We start from the raw sequence: 23,471 nt of genomic DNA on the forward strand, positions 1-23,471 counted from the left end.
AGAGTAACCGAAGAACATATACACAACGACAGACAAGCAGACAGGCCAACATACATGCATACATAATTACACACATCATTACATACATGCATCCATACATACACACAGACAGGCTGACACAGTCAAACATATACATGCATGATACATACTAGGATACATACACATACATAATTAGATACTTGTATACCTGGTGTTTACATACATACGTACATACATGCATACATAAATGCATACATAAATGTATTCATAAATGCATACATGCATACATACATGCATGCAGACATACACACATACAACCATAGGGCCTGTATACATACATGCATACTTACATACATACGTGCATACACACACGCACACACACGCACACACACAAGCACACGCGCGCACACAAGCACACGCGCGCACACAAGCACACGCGCACACACGCACACATAGGAGGGAGGACCGAAAAATTCCTGGAATTGTTAACGAAAAAACTTCATTACAAAACTTACAACAGATCATTTTAGATCCCAGCAAATCCATTTTGGTTCCATTCAGTCCTCCCCTTGAGACGCTACACACTTGCTCCAGCGCCATACACTTGCCCCAGCGCCATACACTTGCCCCAGCGCTTTTCCCATTCTTGGAAACATTTCCTGTAGTCATCTTCTGTCACCTTGTCGCGCCACATCTCCGGACACGTGCATTGATGTGTTCCGTAGAAATCTCAGCACTGTAATATAAAACTGCTGATTCACGTCAGTAGTGAGACGACGACCTCCCAAGGCTGTCGAATTTTCTCGATGTTTTCATCTGTTAGGGACGTCAAAGGACGGCCAGGACGTGGAGAGGCCTGGATGACATGTTGCCCTTCATAAAACGCGCCTACTTTTCGTATACTTTTTTTTTTTTATAGAATGCTCCTTGAAAGCGTATTCAAGCATTTTAACTGCCGCAGCCGCGGTTTTCCCGGAAAAAAAGAATAACAACGCACATTCTGCTCATTCAAATCTGCCTTAGTTTGAGAACGGAAATCAGTCACGTGCACGAACAAAGGAAAAACGCCAGACATATGGACTCGACCCTTTCGGTGCGATGCCACGTGACAGAGATTCGCTAGACTGCACCCAAGTAATGCCTACGGGTGCAACGGGGAACTATTTTTTTCCCCTGCGCAATAGATCTATTCCGGAAATGTTATGTCCCCCTCGTACTGTATATTAATATACACATATATGTACATGCATGCATTAATACATACATGCATGCATACACATGCATTCATATACCTACATGCAAACACATGCATGCATATACCTACATGCATACATACATTCATACATATATTCATGCATGCATGCATGCGCATTTACATGCATACATATACACATGCATTCATATATACATGATTATGATGATTGCATATATACATGCATGCATACATGCATGCATATATACATACATACATAGATGTATGTATATGCATGCATATCCCATTGGCTCTCAGAGTTCCTGGGCGAGGGATTGTGCTGGCAGGGTACTAACCGTACCGCTCTCCGCCTATCGGCTCATAGTCGCGAAGTTCATAGTTCCCTACCCGGGGGTTTCCTGCTTTGTAAACTTTTGAAAATTCCCGGTTCCGTCCTATATTGAGGACACTGGCTCCAATGGGGTATATACATACATACATATATGCATGCATACACGTAAACATTAATAAATATACCTACATTCATACATAAATGCATACATATATTCATACATGCAAGTATACATCTTGTTTATCATGCTTTAAAAAATCAGTTCCTATGTCTTTCAGCTCTTCATAATATGCTACTGGATTATTTCTTAATATTCAGCAATATACAACTCAGTCCTTCGTCATCTATCGGTATCCTTGAGTTTGTCGTTGGACGTATCGTGGAAAATGCACATAACCTTCCTTGCTGAAATCCGCCTCCAATAGACCGGGTGTATTAAGCCGACTCTGTTCTCTTTTTACTCTTGCACAGCATTTGATTCAATACGATATGTACCATCGCACAAACAAGTATCCTTACTCTCGTGAACACAGGACTCCACAATGAGTAGAGCGATTCGAGCAGAGTCAGTACTCCATATTTCTCCGTCTGTTGTCAACATGACTCACGTCACTTCAGTAAGGACACTTTTTGAGCGATAGTACATGGTCTTACTAGCCTCTTTGTGGAGTACAAGGCTGTGAGGAGGGGGAGAGGTTCCCTCTACACACACACACACACACACACACACACACACACACACACACACACACACACACACACACACACACACACACACACACACACACACACACACACACACACACACACACACACACACACACACACACACACACACACACACACACACACACACACACACACACACACACACACACACACACACACACACACACACACACACACACACACACACACACACACACACACACACACACACACACACACACACACACACACACACACACACACACACACACACACACACACACACACACACACACACACACACACACACACACACACACACACACACACACACACACACACACACACACACACACACACACACACACACACACACACACACACACACACACACACACACACACACACACACACACACACACACACACACACACACACACACACACACACACACACACACACACACACACACACACACACACACACACACACACACACACACACACACACACACACACACACACACACACACACACACACACACACACACACACACACACACACACACACACACACACACACACACACACACACACACACACACACACACACACACACACACACACACACACACACACACACACACACACCTCTCTTCTAAACTGATTGGAATAAAGGGCTCTTCGTCTCAGGTCCCCTCCTCTTACTGAGTCCTTACAACCCATCTTATTGGCGCAGTGTTGCATCTTAACCCTGTACTATCGCTGTTTCAAAGGTCACAGCTTTTCTAAACTTGTTTCATCCAACCCCCATTACTGAAGGCGCACAAGACCCTTCTGTCCAACGCACCGTGCCCTTTTCTGTCCAACTCACTAATACAAGATTTGATTGATGCATTCCTTTGTGTAACATAAACACAGGGACTGTCTTCTACTGTCTGTATTTTCACTTTGTCTATTACTTTTAGTCTTTTAAATGCAAATGACTTCTAGTCTTTTAAATGCAATTGGAGCGGATCTTGAAAATGGCTATTTATTCATTCTTTCCAGTAACAACAACAACAAATATTTTTTTGCAGGTTTTCAGCCTTTGATTCTTTCTTCTTTGCGTTAAAGAAAGATTAACACAGACAAGACATACAAATAAACACAAATGCATACATACTGTAGGCCTGCATAGGTATATACATACATAAACACAGGCCACAAATTGTTCAAAAGATACACATAAGAACAGACACAGACTGAGTGGTAAACATTACCAGCCAGGCAGGCACAGAGTCAATGAATCACATACTTTTTATCTGTCTATCTATCTATCAATCTGTATATCTGTCTGTATATTTATCTGCCTGTCTGTCTATATCTATCTATCGATCTGTCTGTCTGTCTGTCTATCAACCTATCTATCAATCTATCTATCAATATATATAGTATATAAACATTACACATACGCACACAAAAAGACAGACAGACTGACAGACACACGGACGGAAGGATATGAGTAAAATCTAGGACCAATCAAAGGCACTTATCAAGCCCAGGCAGTCTTCATGCAGCACTTACTCCGCGTGCAAGCAGTCAAACAGGGCGAACATGCACAATGAACAATATATTACAAAGAAAAATAAGTACAAATGGAGGAAAAGTGGTATAATATATCGTTAAAAAAGGCAAGCCAAATAGAGGATATTTGAAGTGTAAGTTACGGCAAATAGAAAGCTCTTACGATAGGCAAGCAGGCAGAGATGAAGAGGAAACAAATTTAGTGGAAACAAATACCGCTGTAAGGGACATGCACTTGACGTCACCAGTGACGTCAGTGGTGTTTATCCGCCATGGCGGATAGTATGGAGGCAGGATTTGAGCGTCAATGAACGACTGAGTGCTATTAAAGGAGAGGTTACGTTACAGTCATGAATATTTCTTGTTCGGCAACCGGTTGTACAAATTTCAAGTACAATCCTTGATAGGCCGTGTCTCCGTCAAAGCCTGGCTAGGTTAGGTTATGTACGGTTTCCTGTATTGTACTTTCCAGTAACGTTTTCCTGTTATTTCCTAAATGTATTCTAATTTAATGAAAGAATAGGAAGAAAAATTATTACACTGAGGCATGGCTACAGCTGAATGTTATGACAACATTCATGGAGACTTACTTGCATCACCTAAACTCGGCGGGTCCCTTGTTCTCCCGTCAAAACTTGGACGGTTCCCAGTACTGGACGCCTTCAAGACTTTCCCCTGTGGTTTTATACATGCACTGTACTTTACTGAGTGAATATGAAGATCGTTTACCATGAGGCACAGCTGGTATGGAATATTACGACAAAATTCATCGAGAATCTCCTTGGCGACCTGGCCTCGACGAGGCCTGTGGTAGGTCATGTCCCCGCCAAAACATGGTAAGGATAGGTTGTTGTGGTCACTTCCCCATATTTCATCCTTTCCAAAAGATTATTTGTTATTTTTATGCATCTGTATATTTTGATGTATACTGAATGAATGTAATCAAGGACTGCAGTGGGGCACGACTGTTGCCAAATTTAGACAAAAAAAAATCATGACTCATCACACCAGAATATTGTTTAGCTGGTGCAACCTTACCAGTTTCTTAAATGTCACTTTTTTTTTTCTTAATTTGCTAAACAACCAGCTTTTCAACCATACTACTTAAACCCTGTCATATTTATTAATGTTGATAAATAGGCGTAAGTGACTAATACCGGAATCGTACATTAGAACGTAAGGAGAGAACATGTAAAAAAAGTCAAGGTCCATCACCATTAAACAGATGCATTTTCGTGTGACTAAGTGTCCTTGTATTGCTAAACATTTAATTTGTTCATTAGCGTTCTTGCATGTGTTTGTTCCCGCTCAAGCTTCTTCTGCCCAACGTAGAGGTATAAATAAACCCGGGTCACGTAACTGCACATTCTCTACAGCAACATGGCAAGCAGGGTGAGCAAGTGTAGTGAGGAATACATCCCCAAAATAACAGGGCTACTAGGGGGAGGAAGCATAATGAAGAAAAAATCGCTAAAGAACAGGGCAAGTAGAGGGAGTGGACAATGAAGTCAATTTCTGTGATAAAAGACAGCCAGGGGGAACAAGCACAGTGAAGAAAATACCGCTAAAAAAATAAGGGCAAACAGGAACAACATGTACAGCAGTGAAAATGTCGGTAAAAAAATATATGTACAATAAAAAACAAGGCAAGCCTACTGAGTAGTGAATAAAATATCGTTGGAATATTCTGACCAGAAAGGAAGGAAAGTGAACAATAAAGGAAATGTCAGAAATAAGGAAAGCAGAAAACAAGGCAAAATTATAATGTTACTCTATATGAAATTTGAGAGTAGTGTACCCATTTTGCTCTAGTTTGGCCCGAAACTGTAATCTCTCACATTGAATTTTGAGTTAATTTTGAGTCTTCAGAATAGACTGATACTATAACATGGTGTTAGTCTCGAAGAAGTACTATGGAATGTAGAGCAGTAGTATTGTTTTAGTCTGCTCTCGAGAGACGTAGAATATGCTGCAAGAGTATAGCACTGTTTCAGTCTCTTCAGACCGAGGTAGTGGTGGTGGTTTTAAATTTTCCTCCCCCAGGGAGGACCGGGCCAAATATGGGCCCGCCAGAGAGAATCATGAAGATAGCAGGGCTCACAGAGAGCTACTGTTGATGGAGTGGAATCATCCACCTATAGTGTGGTCAATAGTGAAAGGTTAACGAGATGGAGGGTAAGTGGAGACAGGGTCAAGTAGGACTGAGGATGAGGCAAGGGCGACGATCTCAACGGCAGTGGCAAAGGGAGAGATCCTTCTTACAAGTCTGCCATCTAAGGTGGAGCGGAGTGTGGCAGTGGAGCGGCAGTCAAGCAAGAAGTGGAGGAGTGGTCAGTCTGCAGTTTCGTGACAGTGAGGGCACGGTTCAGGGGCAATCCCTGCTATCTGAGGGTAGCAGGGGTAGCCAAGCCGTAGGCGGCGTAATCGTACAACTAGCGAATTGGGCGTGTGAGGGGGAGTGTCGAGGGGCTCATAGTTCGTAGCCCTAGCATACCAGGTGACGGAGCGAGAGCCCTCTGCTACGTGTGTCTCATGGTTCATTCGCTTGAGCTGTAGGATGGTACTGTTGACTCTGCGTTTCAGCAGAGAACGGCTCGTTCTGAAGGGGAAGGTGACTGCAGGATGGAGCGTTGCAGAGCGAGCGGCGGTGTCAGCACGAACGTTGCCAGCGATGCTTACCTGGCTGGGCGCCAGTGCAGGTGGATTTCCCCTCCATTCTGGACGATGGAATTAGCAGACCGAGATATTCATCTGTTTTATTTCTCTCTTCAGACGATTTTATTCAGCTTAAGAGATCACCCTCGTCTGGAAAGGAATTGCAGAAGGCTATACTTAACTCCTCCGCCGTGAAAATCTCCCCTGAGCTGAATAGTATCGCTTGGAATCAAAAAGAAAAAAAGAAATGGACTCCATCTTAAAAGTGGTGGGGATCATAAACGGAGCAGTCTCAAAGGCCAATACCGCCTGACGACTTTAGTAACTCCTTCAGTTCGATTACGTATTTTTCATTTGATTCTTGTATATAATAGGGGACTATATTGAATTTCTAAGAGACTTATATTAGACATGGGTTTAATGAAGGCTATATCTCACTCCTCAAAGTTCTCAGTCATTCCTAATCTAATTATATTGGTTTTACTCTAACTTGGCCTAAAATATGCATCTCTCCATCTTGAATGTTGAACAGTAACAAGGGATTAATACTAGAATACCATGCTAGTCAAGAAGAAGTGCTACGGAAAGGATGTAGAGCCTTAGTATTCATATAATTATGACACTGAGCTACGTGAAATATGCTGCAAAAGGACGAAAATCTTGGGTAAGTTAAAGTGAAAGGAGGATAATATCGTCTGATGGTAGAAAAGATAAGTCGATTAAATACGTCAGTGGATATTTCTGAGTTGTGAGGCAGCAGATAAACCATATCATATTATTTTTATTATTATTATTATTATTGTTACCAGAAATTTGATGAGCTTTAGTTACGGGGTAAAGTCGTCGTCTTGGTTACTACTTAGTGACCCTCCAGTCTGACTATAACTGACCATGACAAGAGCTGAAAATGGCTCAAAAATCGTCGTCGGGTTAGAACAAACGCGCTATAATGTTTTTGCTGAACTTTATTTACTTATTTATTTATTTATTTTTTGCAAGTTGGAACGATTTGTTGGTGCCTGGTCCAGTCAGCTCACTTTAAATCTATTTAGTCCTGTGACTTTTCAAAATTATCTTGTCGCCACCTTCAGAAGATGTTATTTAAATCATGAAACATCTATCGCAGTGGATGGGTTAACACGTCTATATCAACACATAAATTAAACTGAATAAGATTGTCTGGAGAGATCAAAACCTAAAAAGTACAGTACGTAATAGGATTAAACGGATTAACTTCTTTAGCAACTTTTTAAACTTTAGTCCTGTTATCTCCAGACGATTTTATTCAGCTTAGGGAGGGATTTCGTTCTGGAGGGGTAACATAAAGACTCCATTCACCCTCCACTTTAAGAAGTTCTTCCTTAACTGAGTGAAATCGTCAGGTGGTAATATGAGATGAAAAAAAAACGTAATTGTAATGAGGGGTTGAACATACCTGGATTCAGTCTTCTCAGCCACTTTAAAATCGCTGTAGCATCACATGGAACTCTTCTGTGCATGGTTCTTGTACGTGGAAATATAATGTTTATGTCTGTGCTTGTGAAGTGAGAGCTGGAGTTATATTTTGACCTGTGTGGGTGTGGGTGTGGGTGTGGGTGTGGGTGTGGGTGTGGGTGTGGGTGTGCGCGTGGGTGTGGGTGTGGGTGTGGGTGTGTGGGGGTGGGGGTGGGGTGGGTGTGGGTGTGCGCGTGGGTGTGGGTGTGCGCGTGGGTGTGGGTGTGCGCGTGGGTGTGGGTGTGCGCGTGGGTGTGCGCGTGGGTGTGCGCGTGGGTGTGCGCGTGGGTGTGCGCGTGGGTGTGGGCTTGGGTGTGGGCGTGGGTGTGCGCGTGGGTGTGGGTGTGGGTGTGGGTGTGGGTGTGCGCGTGGGTGTGGGTGTGGGTGTGGGTGTGGGTGTGCGCGTGGGTGTGGGTGTGGGTGTGCGCGTGGGTGTGGGTGTGGGTGTGCGCGTGGGTGTGGGTGTGGGTGTGCGCGTGGGTGTGGGTGTGGGTGTGCGCGTGGGTGTGGGTGTGGGTGTGCGCGTGGGTGTGGGGGTGGGTGTGCGCGTGGGTGTGGGTGTGGGTGTGCGCGTGGGTGTGGGTGTGGGTGTGCGCGTGGGTGTGGGTGTGGGTGTGCGCGTGGGTGTGGGTGTGGGTGTGCGCGTGGGTGTGGGTGTGCGCGTGGGTGTGGGTGTGGGTGTGCGCGTGGGTGTGGGTGTGGGTGTGCGCGTGGGTGTGGGTGTGGGTGTGCGCGTGGGTGTGGGTGTGCGCGTGGGTGTGGGTGTGCGCGTGGGTGTGGGTGTGGGTGTGCGCGTGGGTGTGGGTGTGCGCGTGGGTGTGGGTGTGGGTGTGCGCGTGGGTGTGGGTGTGGGTGTGCGCGTGGGTGTGGGTGTGGGTGTGCGCGTGGGTGTGGGTGTGGGTGTGCGCGTGGGTGTGGGTGTGGGTGTGCGCGTGGGTGTGGGTGTGGGTGTACGCGTGGGTGTGTGTGCTTGTTGTGCCTGTGTGTGTGTGTGTGTGTGCGCGTGTGTTTTTCTAAGGAATTCTTTCTAAAGCACGAACATGAAACAGCGCTGCATAATCCTATAGTATGGCCTAAGTGAAGATAAATCTGTGGTATTACTTTGGAACAGGTCTTCTTTTCTTCGACCTGTTCACACCTTTAGCTGAAGTAGGGACCTGGGTGTTTATTGATGGTTACGTGTAGTAGTCTGAGGGGATGTTTGCTGGATGCTTTCCTTGTCACTTAAGTTTCTTGCATTCTAATCTTGGTTTTATGCCTACTCTTGACCTGGCTTTATAATTATGACCTGCTCGTATTCCGTTCTTCTCTTTTCTTTTCTGGCCTACCGTGCCGTGCCCACCTGACCTGACCTGACCCATCTAATCCTGCCTTATACCGTTCTGACTTTCTTCCTAACATGGCCTCATCTATCGTCCCCTAACCTAACCTGCTTTATCCTTCCTAACCTGACCTGTTTCATCCTTGCTGACCTGGCCTCACCTTTTGTATCCAGTCCTAACCTGATCTTATATTTTTTTTGTCTCACCTGACCTCTTGCTGAACTTTCCTGCCCTGACATAATTTTTTTCAACCTGTATTATTCTGTTCTTATTTGACGTCATTGAATATTGACATAAATGTGTGTGTGTGTGTGTGTGTGTGTTTCATTGTAGTTGAATAAAATAACATGATTTAAACGAAAATGAAGGAAATAGGGGTCATCACTGTGTTATACTTCAATGCGAGTACAGGTACCATAAATAGTATAAGAAAAAGAGCATAATTGATTCCTGAATAAAGACACAAGTAAAAGTGGGGAAGTAGTGGTCAGGTGGTAAATTTGTGAACTGCTGACCGATAGAATGAAAGACCGATCCCTGGCTGGAGCATATGAAGTACTCTTGCTGCTGCTACTACTACTACTACTACTACTACTACTACTACTACTACTACTACTACTACTACTACTACTACTACTACTACTACTACTACTACTACTACTACTACTACTACTACTACTACTACTACTACTACTACTACTACTACTACTACTACTACTACTACTACTACTACTACTACTACTACTACTACTACTACTACTACTACTACTACTACTACTACTACTACTACTACTGCTACTGCTACTACTACTACTGCTACTACTACTGCTACTACTACTGCTACTACTACTGCTATTACTACCGCTACTACTATTACTACTACTACTACTACTACTACTACTACTGCTATTGCTACTACTACTACTACTACTACTACTACTGCTATTGCTACTACTACTACTACTACTACTACTACTACTACTACTACTACAAGACCCACCAACATGGCGTGCAAACATATCCGCTAAATAATCGAATTAGTCCTGGATCAAATAGTGTCTGTTGCCCTAGTATAGACAATGAGAAGTAGACATAGTGCTGAAGTGGTGTTAGGTGATGTTTGGTGGCAGTGATGGTGATGGTGGTGCACCGGGGAGTTGTGTAATGATGGTGCTGGATGTTGTGTGGTGATGATGGATGTTGTGTGGCGATGATGGATATTGTGTGGTGGTGGTGGTGGACGTTGTGCGGTGGTGGTGGTGGTGGTGGATGTTGTGTGGTGGTGGTGATGGTGTTGGATGTTGTGTGGTGGTGGTGATGGTGTTGGATGTTGTGTGGTGGTGGTGATGGTGGTGGATGTTGTTTGGTGATGGTGGTGGATGATGTGTGGTGATGGCGTTTGATGATGTGTGGTGATGGCGTTGGATGTTGTGTGGTGATGGTGTTGGATGTTGTGTGGTGATGGTGTTGGATGTTGTGTGGTGATGGTGTTGGATGTTGTGTGGTGATGGTGTTGGATGTTGTGTGGTGATGGTGTTGGATGTTGTGTGGTGATGGTGTTGGATGTTGTGTGGTGATGGTGTTGGATGTTGTGTGGTGATGGTGTTGGATGTTGTGTGGTGATGGTGTTGGATGTTGTGTGGTGATGGTGATGGGTACTGTGTGGTGATGGTGATGGGTACTGTGTGGTGATGGTGATGGGTACTGTGTGGTGATGGTGATGGGTACTGTGTGGTGATGGTGGTGGATATTGTGTGGTGATGCTGGTGGATGTTGTGTGGTGATGCTGGTAGATGTTCTGTGGTGATGCTGGTGGATGTTGTGTGGTTATGGTGTTGTATGCTGTGTGGTGATGATGGTGGATGTTGTGTGGCGATGCTGTTGGATGCTGTGGTGATAGGAACATAAGAAGAGAGCATAACTGCATTAACCCAGTTGGCCCATGCCAGGCAGCTCCTAAAAGAGTAACTGAACTACTACAATGAGATAAGTATATCAAAGAAGAAAGCTCTCCCCAGCCCTCCAAACCCTTCATCTGAAGCCGGCAGGAAAAAGTCAGAAAGAACACAACGCTGTACAGAAAAACTGGCGTGGACATTTTATAGGAAAATGTGACAGGAGAAAAAGAGACTATAGTAGTGTAACCTGAAAAGGAAAAAGAATGAATTAGTATTGGTTTTAAGATTTTTTTTTTTCTTATACTCACCCCTTATTTGTCATATGCTTATCTAGCCTCTGTGTGAAACTCTTAATGGAAGAGGCAGCAACTACATCACTAGGAAGCTTATTCCATTCGTCTACTACTTTGTTGCCAAACCAGTTGCTACCTATTTCCTTATTAAAACGGAAATTATCAAGTTTGCAACCATTACTGTACTTCTGGTTCTCTCCTGTATGTTTAAGTACCTTGCTAATATCTCCCTTACTGTATATATTCCCTTCATCCACTTAAACACATCAATTAAGTCTCCCCTTACTCTTCGCCTCTCTAGTGAGTGCAGATCTAGTCCTTTTAGTCTGTCTTCATATGAAAGGTTCGGAACATCATTTATCATTTTTCATTCTTCTTTGTACATTTTCTATAGTACGGACACCAAAACTGCACGGCGTAGTCTAAATGTCGCCTTACTAATGCTAGATTAAGATACAATATTACTTTAGATGTCCAATTGCTTATTCTTCGCGAAAGAAAACCTAGGACCCTAACTGAATTGTTTTTCGCATTAATAAACTGTTGCCTTGGTTTGAGGTCTTTACTAACCATAACTCCTAGATCTCTCGCTTTCCGATTTACTGATCTCTTTATCTAAGTTGTATTCAGTATCTCCAGTGGTCTTGCCTGCGTTAAGTACTTTGCATTTGCAACGTTAAATTCCATTTGCCAATTTTTACACCATTTGAACGGATCTTGAATTTGGCTCTGTTGTATTGTGTCGGCTTTTTTCTTGGAAGGAACGGTTTGTGTGCCCCTGGCCTTTGGTTCCTTCTTCCTTGTATTTAAAAAGAAAAGTATATCGAGGTCCTTTTGTAAGTTAAGGCAATCGTCAGTCGAGTTAATGACACATCCTATTTTTTGTATCGTCGGCAAATTTGCTGATGCTGCTAGTGATTCCTAAGTCTAGATCATTTATATTTATAATAAATAATAAGGGACCGAGTACTGAACCCTGTGGTACACCGCTAGTTACTAATCTCCAATCCGACTTGGTTCCATTTATTAATACTCTATGCTTTCGTCCTGTCAGCCAGGATTCTATCCATATCGCCGTTTATACCGTGTGCTCGAACCTTTCTAACTAACCTTTCGTGTGGGACCCTATCAAAAGCTTTACTAAAGTCTGGATAAATAACATCGTAAGCTTTATCGCTATCTACTGCCTCATAGACCTCCGAGTTGAATGACAAGAAGTTTGTGAGGCAGGATCGTCCTTGCCTGAATCCGTACTGATTTTCGTTTATAAGATTAAAACTTTCTAAGTGTTCTCTAATCTTATTTCCCAAGATTGACTCGTAACATTTTTCCTGCTATTGACGTTAGACTTATGGGACGATAATTCGACGCAGCTGATTTATCTCCCTTTTTAAAAATGAGCACTACATTTGCGGTCTTCCACGCCTCTGGAACTTCTGAAACTAGAGAGTCATTAAATAACGTTAAAAGTGGCTGACATAAATCTTTCTTGGTTTCTTTTATAATTTTTGCATATATATCGTCCCGACCTGGCGATTTTTGAGATTTTAACTTATTAATTTCTTTCAATACATCCTCCTTACTAATAGTTATTTTACTAAGAATATTTTCTGTATTATCTTCGTAAATATTTGCTGCTTGACGGACCAGGTCTAGATTTTCCTTGGTGAATACAGATATGAAGTAATTATATAGGATGGAACACATTTCTTTATCTTCACTAGTAATGTCATCTAATTCTGTTCTGAGTGGTCCTCTCCCCTCTCTATTTTTCGTTCGATAAAAACCCTTGGGGTTTTCTATCGATTCACTTGCAACCTTAATTTCATAACTTCTCGTTGCTTTCCGTATCTCCCTCTTTACCTCTCTATTTAAAATCGCGTACCGGTTACGTAAGTGTTCCTCTCCACGTTTTATTTTTCTATATATTCCTTTCCTTTCGCCCATGAGAGATTTCAATTTGTTGTTTAACCATCTTCATTTTGAATTATTCGTTCTAAACGGTTTTGAAGGGATATATCTATCTTGGCCACCATGTATTATATTTACTAACTCGTTATATTTCTCACTGGCCGAACGTCTTCTTGGCACTGGACCTGAGTTAATCCCCGTCACATGTACTACATTCCCACATAGGACCTCACCTTCCTCAGAGACCTGGCGCACATTCCCACCTGTTTCCTGTCCCTCACCTATGACCTGGGGTTCCCCACTGACCTGGCACTCCCTAAATTAGCTATTCTCTCTATAGAATACCGTTCTAAAATAAGCTCTTAATTCATCGAAATCTCCTAGATGAAAATTAGGAACGGTGGAGATATTTTCAGTGGAACAGACATCCCAAATAAATTTGAACTTAATTTCTTCATGATAGCTATTACCAAGTCGTCCACCAACCTCTGTATCACTAATGACATTTTTTTTATTAGTTAAAACCAAATCTAGTATATTATTACCTCTGGTGGGCTCCCTGATATACTGATAAAGGAAATTATCCTGTACTACGTCTAGAAATTCCTGACTCTGCATCCCCTGTCTGATTTTGCCAATCTATCCATGGCAGATTAAGGTCCCCTACATTTATTTTAAGCTGGACTGTGATGCTTTGCTAATCTTCTCCCAAAGGTATTTACAATCTGCTCTGCTTAATTTTGGAGATCTGTAAATAGCTCCAAGACTAATTTCTCCCTATTGTTACTCATTTCAACCCAGACACTTTCGGTGTCCCTATTTACTTTAATGTCTGCTTTATTGTAACAGTTTAATGAATCCTTTACTTAAATAGCTACCCCGCTGCCCTTTCTTCCCAGACGGTTTGACACAAAATTTTTACAGCCCTTTATCTGATATTCTGCTGAAAATTCTCGAGTGTCTATATTCATCCAAGTTTCTCTAATAACGGCAATGTCTGTTTTCTGTGTACAAATTAAAGCCTTCAATTCATCCATTTTTTTACGTAAACTCCGGCTGTTTGTGTAGTACACTTTCAGGTTATTACGAGTAGTTTTGCCTCTACCTTGGGACTTACTATTTTTTTTTTTAATTACTAACTGGGAAACTTTTTACTTTACTAATATAACAATTTTTTTGTACTATCACTTATCGCCCCTTCTATCATCGCTTGCTCTGTCCTCTATCATCGCCTGCTCAATTTGAGGTGCCTGAGTGGATGTATCGTCATTAATGGTTAAACTGTTGTTCTTATTATGCACCTCTTGATGCATCTATCCAAACATGGTAATAATGATTTCTGAGTGTAGTTGCTGTAACTTCCTGTACATCAACTTCTAAACTTCGGAAAAAAAAAAAAAAAAATCAAACTCCCTATCTATCACTCCAGCTAAAACAGTAACTCCCTGCCTGCTGAGTCCCATCCCAACTATCCATGGCACTCCGTCCATGAAACCGGTCCCATCTGTCTATTAAAGGTATTGCATTACCTTTGCAATACTTTTCAAGGCGGCAATTAAAACCTATCGCCCTGCTCAACCATTCTCACCCAACTCCCCTCCTAGGCAAAACACCAAGTACCACAGGGGTCCCTCCCCTCTCCCTAACCTTCTCCAACATAACCTTGTGCTGCTGCCACAGTACCTCACTCTTACGCCTACCAGTAACGTTGTCTCCTACACTGAGGCACACAGTGGGTTTGTCTTCACTATCCTGCACGATATTTGCAAAATTTCCTAACACATTACCCACCCTGGCCCCCGAAAGACACACATCATAGTGACAAATGTTGTGTGGTGATGATGTTGGACGTTGTGTGGCGATGGTGATAGGTGTTGTGCTGGGTTGTTGGATATTGTATGGTGGTGATGCTAAATGTTGTGTGGTGATGGTGATGGATGTGAGGTGATTGTGATGGATGTTGTGTGGTGATGATGGATGTTGTGTGGTGATGATGGATGTTGTGTGGTGATAGTCTGTCTATCTGTCTATCTATTGCCAGACGCATGAATCCCGTAAGGGGTGGCCACAAACAAATCGTCGCCCTGTCCAATGCCACTTCACTGCCTTGTTCCCGGCTCACATCCCCCTCTCTCATATACCCCTCCATTCCATCTCTCCATCTCATCCTCGGCCTCCCCTTCCCTCTTCCCCCCTCCACCTCACTCGCATACACTTTCCTCTTTTAGTCTCTCGCTCTCCATCCTCTCCTCATGGCCAATCCACCTCAGTGTATGTCTCCTAACACTATAAATCACATCCACATCTACACCACAGCTATCCTTCACTTCCTCATACGTCAGTCTGTCTCTCTTTGTAATTCCACATGCCCCTCTCAATAACTCATTTCCACTGCTCTCACTCTTGCCTTGTGTCCTTCCAACAAGGTCCAAGCTTCACTTCCATACGTTAGAGTTGGTATCACAACACTATCATGCAGCAACTTTTTTACTTCCATGCTCACTTCCCTGTTCCTTATCACTGCTTGCAAAGACCCAGTAACCTTTCTTCCCTGTTGTACTCTTTCAAGCACTTCACCCTCTAAACTTCCATCCTTACTCATCACATTACCCAAGTACTTAAACGCACTCACATTATCCATTTCCTCCTCATCCAGCCTCACTGTACATTCAGTGACTTCACTTTTCACAGACATTAACTTTACTCTTCCCTACATTCACCTCTAGATTCCTTTTCTTACTCACACTCCCAAACTCATTCATCAAGCCTTGCAGTTCCCCTTCGTCTTCACTCAACAATACAGTATCATCTGCAAACAACAGTACAGGTAGTTTCCAGAAACTGGATGTTGTGTGGTGATTGTGATGGATGTTGAGTGGTGATGGTGATGGATGTTGAGTGGTGATGGTGTTGGATATCATGTGGTGAGGGTAAAGGAGTTTTGACTTACATAAATCAGTATCTAAACCAGCCGTGGGATGACTTGTGGATGTGAGGGAAAGGGATGGATAGTGCAGGTGACACAGGTAAAGCCGCAGGTAAAGCCACAAGTAAAACAAATCACCTTCCGCCATCATAAAGCCCAAACCGCCCAAGTTCCTGTCTACTGGAAAGCTTCACGTTCAGAATAATATCTTTTAAGCCAGAAAAGTTGTTCAGTAATTTACTAAGTTACCTAGATTCTATAATTTGTGTAGGAATGCCTCATGTTTTAAGCAGTATCTTTAAATATAGAAAATCTGTTCAGTATTTTCTTAGTTACCTAGATTCCTTAGCATGTCTAGGAAGGCTTCACGTTTCAAGTAACATCTTTGAATCTTGAAATTCTGCTCAGTAATTTTTTGGTTACCTACTGTACATTCCTTGGCATGTCTAGGAAGGCTTCATATGTCGAGCAGTGTCCTTTAATCCAGAACGTATGTTTAGGTCAATTATATTTACCTAGATTATTATACTTGGTCCATCCAGACTAATGTAAACAAGTACAGCATTTACATATTGATTGATGTCTAAAGCCTGATTGCATGGGTGGAACTGGGTGGACTGGGGGCCTGTACAGTGGATGAGACAGACAGACATTTAGACAGAGAGAGAGAGAGAGAGGGGGGGAGGGAGAGGGAGAGAAACACGAGTGGGGTTCCAATATTATCCTAAACGACCAAACCAGTTCGGGATGTCCTACAAAGATCAACATTTTATCACTTAAATATTTTCATGATAACACTAACTAGAAAAAAATTAGTCTCGATCATGCAATCCAGTCCATCCTCTTGAAAGCAGGTTTACCAGCTTGGGATAGGAGTATACGGGGTTCTGCATTTGCCATCGTTCATTGTCAGATTGTTTCACGCGGAATGTGCAGAGATACTTTTAGAATGCTATATACCTTGATCATATGGGTGGTTGCTGGACAGAGGAACATTGTGCCGATATAGTTAACACAGCAAAATACCATGAAAGTACCATTAGCTGCCCGTGATATCAGATTATTACCCTAGTAAACACAAAACCCACCATAAGCTGTTCACCAAACACACACACACACACACACACACACACACACACACACACACCACGCACGCACGCACGCACGCACGCACAGGCGCGAACACACGGGCACACACACGGGCACACACACACCTACACCGCAAAACCCAGCATAAACTGAACACTACATACCCTAACACAAAGGCCACAAAACCACGGTCAACATCACAACATGCAACATAACCCCAGTACCACAAAATCCATCATGAAGTCCTCAGTCTGCACCATAATAACATTAATGCTACAATGAGCACACTATAAACAGTAGTATCTACCCATTGACGAAGTACAGTATATACACCAAACAGCTATATTGTGTTCGTATTTAAGTGGTGACTTGCGAAAGCGCGTAACAAGTAGGACATGTGTGTGCCTTAGGATACGGGTTAGGCATTTAAAAATAAAAAAAAAAAATCCTGTTACTGCTGCTGTTGCTGCTTAAGCCAGTCGGTCTGGTCAAGCAGACCTGTCGACCACAGATATGCAACTGCTTGTGTGGTGCCGTTCTGCAGGCAAAGTATAGTACATTCACAGTTTAGGGATCCGACACCTTACTGTCAAAAACAGCACCTCACCAGGGTCGAACTAGGATCCTTCCCACGGCGAGGTGCAGAGAAATGTAAGGAAGTTTGGCTCCCGGGTGAAGTAGCAGTAGCTTCACCCAGGGTGCACTGTGCTAACACGTGTCGGCTCTTCGCAGCACCCCCAAAAATGTATAACCGGGTCAAACTAGGATGCGGAGAAGCGGCCAGTTTAGTTCATTTGACGTCGTCACTCCGGCTCATACTTAACCTGCGTGCTGATCAACCTGTCGAGATGGGACTTGCATACGACCTTCAAAAACACCTTCAGCACGGGTGGCCCTTACTAAACAGAGTTAATCGTCTGGATGACGCAGGAACATAGCCTACTCGAACTGGACCTCATTGCAGTGAACAGGTTTGGGACTACAAGGAAGTTCATTTAATCGACACTGATAATTTTCGGATCATTGGCGCAAATCGCTTTTTAAATGATTAAGTATCTAATAAAAATAGCTTTGACATAATTCTCGTATCAGTTACTTGGTGAACAATTGTCATGTTTCAGTTTAACCGTAAGGAAAATAATACGCAGTTTCTTAAACACTGCGAACAGATGGATGATCCTCGATGTTGTACGTTACTTATTTACGGCTAAATCGAATCGTAGCATTGTTTACTTATTGTACGTAAAATTGTCAAAGCTAATGTTAAATATTTTCTGTCTGATACGCTATTTATGCCAAGACAGCAGAAACTATCAATGTCGATATTTAGCCCTTCCCTCATAGTCCAAAACTCTCAAATAGTCAGTAGGGAACGTGTTATTGATGATATTGAGATGTGTAGAATTTTTAGCCTGTTGTGTCCGATGGTCCTTCAGTTTACTCTTGCTGCTTCCATAGGTTTTTATTCGACTTAGGTAAGATCTATCATACTGAACGGATAAACAAAGTATTCTGACTCCTCTCGTTCGAAAAAGAATCTCTCCCATTACAGTAAATTGAAGGAAATGGAGGTAGAGAAGTGGGAGGAAATGGTGAGAGGAAAAGATGTTGGAGGCGAAGAGAGAGGTGAAGCGGAGAGAAAAGGGAAGGGGGAGAAAGAGGAGCTGGAGGGATGAGGAAAGAGGAAGAAAAGAGCAAGGAGGGACAAGGTGAACAGTAGGATAGACAGAGGGAGGGACAGTAAAACAAAAGAATGAGATGGTGGAAAAGAAGGACGATGTCGATGATGATGATGGAGAGAGAGAGAGAGAGAGAGAGAGAGAGAGAGAGAGAGAGAGAGACGTATAACTAAAAACTTCAATATGATGTTGTTAAAGGATAAGCAGTACCACAAACACACCATACTGACTCCATACCAGAACACCATATATTGAAAACTGTTGAAATTCACTCCCATATAACAACAATAGGCATGGAATTGGTATGATGAGGCTTGGGTAGTGACTCTCAGTGCTACCAAACACTAACATCTCAGACGTACCACATACTAATACCAAAGCACCGGTTCTTATGTAGTATTCTCTCTCTAAATTCCGTTATGAGTACTGTAAATTGGTCTGGAAGCTCTTCTATGATTTTTTAATTGCGCGCGCGCACACGCGCGCACACACACACACACACGCACACGCACACGCACACACACGCACACACACACGCACACACACACGCACACACACACGCACACACACACGCACACGCACACGCACACGCACACGCACACGCACACGCACACGCACACGCACACGCACACGCACACACGCACACGCACACGCACACGCACACGCACACGCACACACACACACACACACACACACACACACACACACACACACACACACTAAAAGGGAAGGAGATGGAGGGTGAAGGAGATATAAGGGTGAATGTGTAACCGAAGTGAAAGAAACAGTGAAGGAAAGGAATAATGTTGATACTGAAGCCAAGTAAAGGCGATGATCAAGAAAGAAGAAAAAAAGTTAGATACAGTAGGGTCCATGCTAGGCTGCATCTACCAAAGGGCGTTGATAAAACTGATAAAATGTTTATAACAAAAGAAAAAGAAAATATATTCGCGCATTCTCACATTATTATTTTGAATATACGCTAGATTCAGTACAATTTGGCTATTATCAGGTGTAAGCAGAGATGAACATTATTAACAAATGAATTATTGCAGTTTTCCTCTTGTCACGTGTTCTTTTGTCTGAGGCTGAGAGGGTATGAACATAGAGTATAACGTCAGCAGATCGGTGGGCCCATACTAGGCAGCTCCTGTAAGTGTATGACGACTACAAGAATAACACCGGAACAGCTGAGGTAGAAAGGTGTTGGATGGGGAGGAGAGGGTAAAGAAACTGAAGGTGAGACCAAGTGTATGTGTAGTTTGTTTGTTTGTTGTTTGTTTGTATTTGTATCTGTTTGTGTATGTTTAAATGCTATGGGATTCATTTCTAGATCTATCACCTGGGTTTGACCTCAGAACTATCACGAGTTCTTTACAAGATTTCAACCGGGCTTGAAACGGCCAGTTTTGGAGGCCGAGGTTGAGGCCAAGGTCTTCAAAATGTGGCCTTGAGGCCGAGGCCATGTCTCCGTCCCATGCCAGCCACGAGTACACTTGATTAAATGTGGCTGCGAGAAGCGAAGGTAAAACAGGTAACTATACTGTTTTTATTCTAACTTGGCCCAAGTTTGGCATCGCCCCATTGTGAATGTCAAGCGAGGACCAAAGAGTACCACTGGAATATTAAACTAGGCACGAAAAAGTGCTGTGGAAAGAATGTAGAACTGTAGCACTGTGTTTTTTTGCCAGTCAACTGCTTTATATAAACTACAACAGAAAAAAAATCCTGGGCCAAGTTAAAGTGAAAGAACTTTAGAAGGGTATCTTCGAGTTGGCCTAGAGGAAGAGGAGAAGGTAGACCATGAGCTAAATGGAAAGATATGCTGAGAAACTTGACTTGATGGATGTTTGAGAGACAGGTTGATGGAAGAAAGAGAGGTAGATCAAAAAATAGGATGAGAGATTGAGAGGAGGGTGTGTGAGAGACAGGCGATGAGAGGAAGGGGAGATGTACGAGGACTTACAGCAAAGTAGGGACACAGCAAATGGGATCACTCGATGTTTGAGAGCTGGATGGGAGAAAGTAGTAGTAGACCAAGAGCAAGGTGGATGGAGAGGTTGATAGGGTGTTTGGGGGCAGCGTGGTTGGAAAAGAAGGGAGTTAGATGAGGAAGATAGGGAGAGAGTAAGAGAATTAAATGTCAATCAATCACTTCCTGTGGCACCCCACGGGATGCATAGGGCCTCAATGAACTCTCTCCACCAATATTTGTCTCTTGCCATCTCCTTCAGGTCTCACCAACACTCCTCTCCTGCTTCATTTTTCATTGTCCTCAACCAGGTTTCCCTCGGCCTACCTCTACCTCTTCTTCCTCTAGCAGTCCACTCTGGCACAACCTGTATTAAACTACCTTCCTTTTCTGTATGTGCGCCCCAGCCACTTCCAGCGAGACAGTCTCACATATTCATCAACTGGTTCCACTCTCGTAATATCCCTTACTCTTTCATTTGTAACTCTGTCTTGCCACTTTACCCCAAGAATCCTTTTCAGTATTTTATTCTCAAATCCTAATACTTTCTGATCTGTTGCAATTGTACTGTACCATGACTCATGCCCGTAAATTAAAATTGGTCTAACCATGGACTTGTAAATTTTCACTTTAGTATGTACTGAAAGCATATTATTATTCCAAACAGATTTCAACATTCCAAGATTTCAACATAAAAGAGTAAGGGATATTACGAGAGTGGAACCAGTTAATGAATATGTGAGACTGTCTCGCTGGAAGTGGCTGTAATAGTGCTTGATGATTGAAGGATAAAAGACGAGGGTTTGGAAGCACAAACACTTTAACACCAGTTCTTACCTAATTGTTTATTTTGGCAGGACGAGCACAAGACACGGGTAGGTCGCACTCTAATGTTCATATCTTTCAAGCGAAAATAGCCCATGTTTACGCGATAATTTTCCTCTCCTAACTATGATTTACACGATAATATTCCCCTCGTAAGTTAGATTTGCATTTACAAGGTGAATAAGCGACAAAAAAAAAAAATTCTGCTTTTCCTTTCATTCGTCCTACAGAAACAAAGCATAGTTAGGTCAGGGATTTGAACTTATGAGTGTTTATGTATCTGGACCTGGGTGGACAGACATGGGACTGTATTAAAGACTGCATAGGAAGCTCCCATCATCCTCTCTTTACAAGTCTGTCTGCCTACCACTTGTTAATATATTGCTCTACTGTACGTGCCCGCTCCAAATGTCGAGATTAGAATGGTCTGAATAACACACGAAAATATTCAGGTGTAATATCTACGATAACAAGTTCTTATTTATTTGCATTTCATCCATAGCTTCTAATGGGAGGGAGGGAGGTGCCTGAGATGAATTACAGGCAATGTTGGGTTCTGCACTTGGTACTCAGCCACTTCAGTACTATGACCTCTTGTATTTTCTTTCTTTCAAACGAATGTACTATGACTGCGAGAGACTTTCTGAGCTGAAGGGGATAGATGTAGTCATCACTGACCCCATCACTACTAGACGTCTCTCCTGAAGTGAATAAAAAAGTCTGTCAGTATCTGCGTGCGAGGGTTTACATCATAGTCAAGGTTTTCCAGTATAGATCTAACACGAGCGTATACAGGTAATATTACTATGGTCTGTCCACTTCGTTGTCCTAAAACTGCCACATCTCTCTCTTGAATTTGAAGCTGTAGCTGGAGATTAACAGTACAGTACGGTGCTGGTCACAAGGAAATGCTATGGAAAGACTTTAAAGCCAAGGTATCATCGTATTCTGCCATATAGCTGCAGAAAATATGCTGCGAGGGGACGTATCTGTCAGGTTGGATGATCTGTATTACGGCATCTTCATCCTTTCACTCAGGTGACGTAATTTACTCTTGTTGCTTTCAGGCACATACATTTAGCTTAGGTACTTGGAGTGATGAGATGCAACGTTAGCTAATCTCTTCACAGCTACATATGACAAATGAAGTAAATCGTCTGTTGATAGTGTGATTGAAATGAAAAATACGTCATGGGATTGAAGGGTTAAAGGTAATGGTTGACTCAATAAAACCCATCCATTTCGAAGTCCCTCTAAAAATGAATCAAACTGTAAAGGGAAGAGTGAAAAATTACGACATGGGACTGACGAGATAAACCCCAAGAGGATGATTATCGATGAGGAAGGCCATCTCCTCCTAGGGTGCCGCGTCAGCAAGTAGGGTGACAGAAGAAAAGTGTGCTACTGTGTATGGACAGAGAAAGTACAGTGATGTTTCGCGTTAAGTGGTTACCTGGGATGGATTTTCTGTTGGCAAGGGAAATAATTATACTGGACTTTACGTTGGATGAGATGCACTTGCTTACATGCCTTCCCACATCAGTCACCAACACCACCATCACAGTGCCACCACCACTATCACAGTGCCACCACCACTATCACATCACCACT

Source organism: Coenobita brevimanus, chromosome 67 (assembly GCF_032717465.1).
Source record: "Coenobita brevimanus isolate Jiangsu-jjx chromosome 67, ASM3271746v2, whole genome shotgun sequence".
NCBI lineage: Eukaryota > Metazoa > Arthropoda > Malacostraca > Decapoda > Coenobitidae > Coenobita > Coenobita brevimanus.